The sequence below is a fragment of the Lepisosteus oculatus genome, chromosome 14 (genome assembly GCF_040954835.1).
Source record: "Lepisosteus oculatus isolate fLepOcu1 chromosome 14, fLepOcu1.hap2, whole genome shotgun sequence".
NCBI lineage: Eukaryota > Metazoa > Chordata > Actinopteri > Semionotiformes > Lepisosteidae > Lepisosteus > Lepisosteus oculatus.
The window spans coordinates 23,422,392-23,429,435 of NC_090709.1; the positions used below are offsets into that span (position 1 = coordinate 23,422,392).

Sequence of the window (7,044 nt, forward strand, 5' to 3'; positions counted from 1 at the left end):
TGTTAAAGGAAAACTCATGCCAGGAGCTGGGTTCAAAAAAACTATAGCTGAAAAGGGCAGGCAAAATGTTTAAGTAATCATAGGTGAATGAGACAAATTGATGCAGATGTTTAGAAAGAAAGTGGACTACAGTACTATTTTGAGCTTACAGCCTATCCAGTGTTATTCATTATTAATATCTTTCATATCACATTCAAATGAATGTTTTTTTTTAATTGTAAGAGGCAATACACAACATGTGTCCTCTATAACACTTCAGTGTACATTTTAATCAGTTTAATGTTTAACAATGTTATACAAAGCTTAAAATTATTAAATTGCATATACCGTTTAGACTGTTAAATTCTGTAATTGACAAACAATTGTCCCTCAGCATTGACAGGGATTCAAAACCAAGTGTTTTCTGGCAACAGACCAAATGCTGCACATGAGAGCTTTCATAGCTCCACCTGGTGGTTTTACAAGATATTTCACCCTACTATGATACATCATGCGGTATCCTACAGTTCTTTGCAGAACGAGCACTGCGATTTACTGCAGCATACCTTGCACATTTTGAATGATTGGATCTGTACTTCTACTCAGTCTGGTGAATTCTTGATAAACCAAACTGGTGCCCTCCCTCTAACTCACCATTCCTCCCTTATGGTAGTGGATGTAGAGAAACCCATGTATATAAACCCATAGGGTCAATTGCAATGGACTTCCCGAGTTACAACACAGCCGCGTACCAATTTAGTATGGTACATTGTGGAGATCATCTCCCACTCTGAGTTCAATTGCAGCAAAAAACATGTGGAACAAAGTTGGAGCTCAGTTCAACTTGTGCTTAATCCGGTTCGGCGTTGTTGTACTAATTAGCCCGAACTGCAGGGGACTGTGCATCAGAACACTTCCGATTAGTAGGATAATACATACGCCATGTTAATATACAATTACTTTTCTGTTTCTTGTTTATATTCAAACTAAATTTCCTGGCAAATCAGTTAGTTTTTAATTTAAGAATTGCATTTAGGCTACAATTCATCTTATGAGGCTACATTGTTATTAATGAGATACCCAATTGTAATTAGTCATGAAACAAATGAGAACTGCAGCTGTGCATTTGAAATTAAACACTACTGTATTATTGCAGCATTAATTTTGTTTAACACTCCAGATGAATAAGCACACCCATTGTTATAGCTAAGTCGTCACAAAAGACACCGACTAATAACCAGTAAAGTTAAAGTTTTATTTTTAACAGAGCTGGAAATTAGACTTATAAAAATACTTGAGCAATAAAAAAAACCAACAACAAAACAATTGTTCCTCTGACCTTCTAAGCATTTTTTTAAGGCAATACATTTCTTTAGCAGGGTGTGCCTTGTGCTTACTTATCTGAATTTTGATTTTCTCTCTCTCCTGTGTCAGTTCAGATTAAGCTCTTTAATCTGTTCCAACATCTTCCTTTCAAAGTGGGGAAGTGCTTGCTGGCGTGTTGTTTTGCCAAGTCGTGCTTATCCTTTATGACGGTATCTTCTGACACCTGGGCACAATCCAACAACATTACAAGACCAGCACTATAACAGGAGTCATAAAAACACAAGAAGCCAAATTGAACGAGCTTTCAGAATTGTAAAACAACGCTTTGCTTGTCTGTCATTTGGTTTGCATACCAGTCCATCAAGAGCTAGCACAACCCTGGCTGTTTCAACACAGTCATTGGATCACAGCCACAGGACAGAAAAGGGACTGTAAACCATCATAAATCACTTTTAAGATGCTGAGTTTTTTCCTTTAACATGCTTGGGTGCCATCTATTTCCTCCTCATCCTGCTTTCCTCCGATAACCACAATTACGGAGACCCATCACTAAAATATTTAACAAATCTATCCAGTTGACTCCTCGATTTTATAGAACACATTAAAGCCTCACGCTACATTTATATAAATAATAGCTTAAGTTCTGTTCTCTTCACTTCCAATGAATGGAGAAAATTTGAAAAGAACAGTAGTCTGTCGTTAAGTGAAGGGAGAATGTGTGATCCTAGCTGCAGAATAATTTTAGTTTCAGTGGTCTTTCTGATGTATGAGTTTGGAAAACCGTGCTCAGTACCATCGAGGTGTAAGAGGGTCAAGGATGAGCAGGAAACTTTGTTAATAAGGAGATGGACACCGCCCAACATGGGGCTCAAACCCACACCCCTGACCTAAAGAATCACATGCTCTACTGACTGAGCTAGCCGGGCACCAGTGTTCTCAAAGACGGTTTTCCAAACTCATACATCAGAAAGACCACCGAAACTAAAATTATTCTGCAGCTAGGATCATACATTCTCCCTTCCCTTAACGACAGACTACTGTTCTTTTAAATTTTCTCCATTCATTGGAAGCTTCATTTCATACCTCTCTGCACCCATTCTGACTTCACACCTCTTGATTGGCCTCTCTTTATGTCCCCTGCTCCCGCCTCTCACTCTTCCTCCCTCCCAACCTTTGTTCTCCCGCTACTTTACCTTTGCCTACTGCCCTGTCTCTCTCACACCTGAAGAAGGCTCCACGGCCGAAACGTTGTGTTCTCTTTCTTCTTTTTTTCAGCATGGAATAAACCTTTTACTTGTTCCTTTGCAGCCTACGCATGCTGGCGCAGCTACCCACTTGAACTAAGACCATTAAACTGTCTGGTGATATTGCTGCACGGGGCGCAATATCACAATAGAACACGTTACTGTAAAAAATGTTAACATTCGTGAATGAGTATTTTTTTTAATTATACCAAATGTCCGTTAAATAATGAATGATGTTTTTCAGACCATAAACACTATTATATGAAAAAAAAAAACATTTACTATATATCCATTTAACTTGTTTTTTTTAAAAAAAAACATTACAATACGGTAGATGAAAATTGTTGTTCAGCGCTCTTGTATTAAATATACTCTACCAGCCTTTTAACTCATGTGTCAGAAATAAAGTGTATAAAATTCGCTAAATCAAACAAAACACAAACGCTACGAAAAAGAAAAAAAATGTGTTTATCCTGCAATTTTATCTCGTTGAAACGTTTTTTTTTTCTCTGTGGCACTAACGGGCTAACGGTTAGGATTCCTGGTTTCCTGATTACATAGAAATGTGTCTCTCTTCCCTTACGATGTCCAAATGATCAGTTCAGTGTAGAAAAGAGCACCGTAAAACCCCGTCAGGCGTGCAAAACGTATAAATGAAAGAGATCGCTTTGTTTCTGCCCGCTTTCTCACTGAAGCCCTTAAGAAGGTTATAACCGCTACACCGCGCGATGTGGGGAGGGGTGACTTACAAGCAGAGTTGACCTTTGAGAAAGGACTCGTCTCGGGAATATATTTCCACATTTTGAAGAGAATTTCTCCATTTATGTAGCCTGATTTCCACTATTGCTAGAGAGCTGTAGAATCTGGAATAACTTATCCAGCTCTGGGAACAGTGTGTAGATGACAGGTTTGTGACTTTCTCATGAGCACGGTATATGAATCCATCAGATTAAAGACACTGTGAGCATTTGAATAAAATTAAGGATAGTCTGTCCCAGCTCACCGCGATGGTATAGTGGACCGTACTTTGTGCTGTGACCGCACTACCCGCGCTTTGAATCCGGGTGACAGCAGCCCAAGACAAGAGAGTTTCCTTCGTCTATGTTATTTCAGTGAAGGGGGGGCATGCGTGTACAGCGAGCGATCATCGAGTTGATGTGTTGCCCCATATAAGCAATGTGAACCAACACTGCTTTACAAAGGAGCACTACCTGAGCTTATTGTTGGTAAACTGGAGACCAGACCGACCTCTTCTCTGACGAGAAGAAAAGGACAGGAGCCGCAGTATTTAATATGAATAAGAGATTTCAATTTTCTGTGGCGCAACTAGTACCAAACACGTAATCTCGGGGTTGTGAATTCGAGCTCCACGCTGGTAAGAAATCATATAGGTTATGATAAATGTACTTTTTTAAATAAAAAGTAATATTATAAAACTTTCTCGATACGAGTTTGCAGGTGACATGTTCTTTATAAAAATAATCTTTAGTATGGGATCAATAACCGCGCCTGAACAAATATCGGAAAGAATCGCCTGTCACTAAGGTATTTAAGTAAAGTAGAGATATAATCAGAAAACCTACATATAGGAAATGTTAGTTACTTTGTATGTGCTTTAGCGTTTTCTTTTATATACCGAAAAAAAGGTTCAAGGCGTTCTAGTCGCTGTACTCCTCGTAGATAATCTCAACGAAATCACAATACAGTACAGGACACGCAGTGAGGAGCTCACGCAACGAATAGTCTTGAACATGCCAAGCGTAAAGGCACACTGCACATCTGCGAAACATCACATCCTAGTTTAGTTACAGTGAGATTATAGACTGGAAGCTAGGAAGTCTCAGATCACTTTTTTATTAAATGTTCAAGCAAACACAAATACCTTTGCAAGAGACATTTCAGAATCCCAGTCAAATCCAGTATGATTGCTGGATCCCTCGAATTCGGCAATATCACAGATCTGCAGTCCACGTGCAAGACATACCGCCCAGAGCATTTCTAAGACAGGAAATACATTTTCGTTACGAAAAGAGATATACTGTACGTAGAGTGAAATGGTCTGGTACGAGTCCTAAGTTTGAATAGTTCAAAATAGACGAAAAAGGGTAATTACAGACTCTTTCGAAATGTAAGAACATTAAAGCTGTGCGGACCTTATCTTGATTTACCTAGTTTAATCGTTTTCAGAAAGTGTAATTTTATTATTTTATGTACCCTTGACGATTCTACTGATGTTATAAGTGCTCTTGTTTATATTGAATCTATTTTGTTGTTCAAATAAAAAGTAAAAAAAAAACATTCCGGATGCGTCTGCTGTAGAAATAAAATGACATCAAAGGCGTTGTACGTAGAGTTCTGAAGCCTGCTCCACAGAAGAACTAGCTGAGATGAAACGTTCGATATTCTACTGACAGGGCTATTCCCATCAACTCAGTTTCTTTCTGAAACAACGTTTTCCAAGAAAAACTTACACTTTGCAAAATTTGAAATAAAATACTTGCTTAAAAGTGCAGATTATTTTTTTCCCAAAAACTGTAAAAGGAGAAAACCGACCTGTTGGAGTCTCTGTCGTACCATTGCTCAGTGCGGTCAGGTCGGGACTAAAACGATAGTAAGGTTCTGGTTCAAGCATATCTAGGCATGCCTTTCTCACTGTTCCATCGTGAACATCATCTAGAGAAAAAGTGGCATGTAATGTTTAATACATTATTGGCCTTATTAATAATTTGAGGGAATATAAATGCTTTGCATGTATCGAATTACAGCACGTAACAACTGAGTACCTGAGTCGATATCACCGGGCAATTTCCAATAACGACCAACATCAGACACTTCAAGAAAAATAAGATTCCATATCTTGGAATGTAGGGCGGGAGAATTCATTTATACTCCTGTTGCATCTTGAGCTAAACTTTTTTTAAAAAAAATATGACGCAGATTTGCTCAAGATACTTGTAATCGCCTTAAAGAGAGTTTTCATGAAAACGTACATCGGCTAGCTCTCCACTGTTAATTGACAGAACTTTTGAAGAAACTGTTCTTATATAAGCAACATACAAATTAAACATCTTAATGAACATGAAGGGAAATCTATGGAAGCCCGTTTCCGTCAGGGAGTAAAAAAAACGCGCTATGATATCTCATTGTATGTCTTTTTTTACTTAAAAGGGTCTTCTTTAGCTCAGCTGGCAAGACCTGGGTTCGAGCCAATGCAGTGAGGCACGAACTAGGGTGGGAGCTGCGAGGGCACAAGCCCTACAACCCGAATCCGTTACAATAACAAAAGGACAGACATTGAAATATGGGCTATTTCGAAGTCGCAAATGTGAGATATAAAGTAGGAATTCTGAGTTACTAAGTCGCAATTCTGAGTTGCTAAATCGGAATTCTGAGATACCATAGCGGGTTTTTTTTTTACTCCCTGGCGGAAACGGGCTTCCATAGAAATCCGGGTTGTGAATAACAACTCTCACTACACACGATTGAGTTCTTGAGGCTGGCACCTAAGACAACTCAGCCATCCTGACAAGCAGTGGAGGATGCCCGTTACTTTGTCAAAGGATTATTAACTACTTTTCTTTTCTTATTATTACAGAGATTTCTACATTGCAAGACAATTGACGATTTAGATAAAGGTATATCGTGGCACGCAAACCAGGCACGGACGGGGTTTGAACCCGCGCTCTTAGGTTTACGAAACCGATGCCTTACCACTTGGCCACCGCGCACACAGTCTAGCTTTTTTTTTCCCATCAAGGCTAATACATTTTGAAAAAAAAAATCTGTGCGCAAATTGCAATGGCAGGAGAAGTAAAGAATATAGTTCTTCTGTGGAGCTGGCTTCAAGAATTTTTTCATTTTCTTCCCTTGTAGTTTCCTCGCTCTTTTACTGTCCCTTTCTCCCACGGAGAGACGGAAAACATGCCGAAATCGTTTTCACCCTGTGTTTGTGCAACGTCAGTGTGTGAAGGGAAAGCAATCTACGTGGCTCCAGTGGCGCAATCGGTCAGCGCGCGGTACTTATACAGCAGTGCACAGCGGAGTCATGCCGAGGTTGTGAGTTCGAGCCTCACCTGGAGCAGTGTGGCCTGTCTTTAGCTACCGAAAGCAACCGTCCACTTTAGATACTGTTACTTATAGGTCGTCCTTAACACCTTATCTAACGGGATTGTAGCTTGTTAGGTGTTTGCTGGAGATCCAGTCTAAATTAACATCAAAGGAACAGGTAAAGGTTTATTCCACGTCACACCCGAAGAAGGGTCCACGTTGTGTTTCCTTCTCCTTTCAGCATGGTATAAACCTATACTTTTTCCTTTGCAGCTGACGCAGGTCACTACTTAAATTCCCATCAGCTGTGGACCCCCAGCTGATCTCTACACAGATAGATGAGAGATATCTTCTTAGACGAGAGGTCTGCTGGGACTAAGGGAGCACGATGGGGTACCGAAGACTTGAAAAAGCTCTCGCATTAGATTCTGTTTTTGTTGTTTCCCAG

At 39.7% G+C, this 7,044-nt stretch overlaps 2 non-coding genes across 2 annotated transcripts; one reads left to right on the forward strand and one right to left on the reverse strand.

Annotated features, from left to right (window-relative positions):
* Positions 1-6,205: 6,205 nt before the first annotated feature.
* On the reverse strand, positions 6,206-6,277 carry trnat-cgu (transfer RNA threonine (anticodon CGU)). Its single transcript has one exon. It is a non-coding gene; the product is annotated as a tRNA-Thr (tRNA).
* A 259-nt stretch (positions 6,278-6,536) lies between these two features.
* Positions 6,537-6,630, forward strand: trnai-uau (transfer RNA isoleucine (anticodon UAU)). Its single transcript has 2 exons — positions 6,537-6,574; positions 6,595-6,630. It is a non-coding gene; the product is annotated as a tRNA-Ile (tRNA).
* Positions 6,631-7,044: the final 414 nt, after the last annotated feature.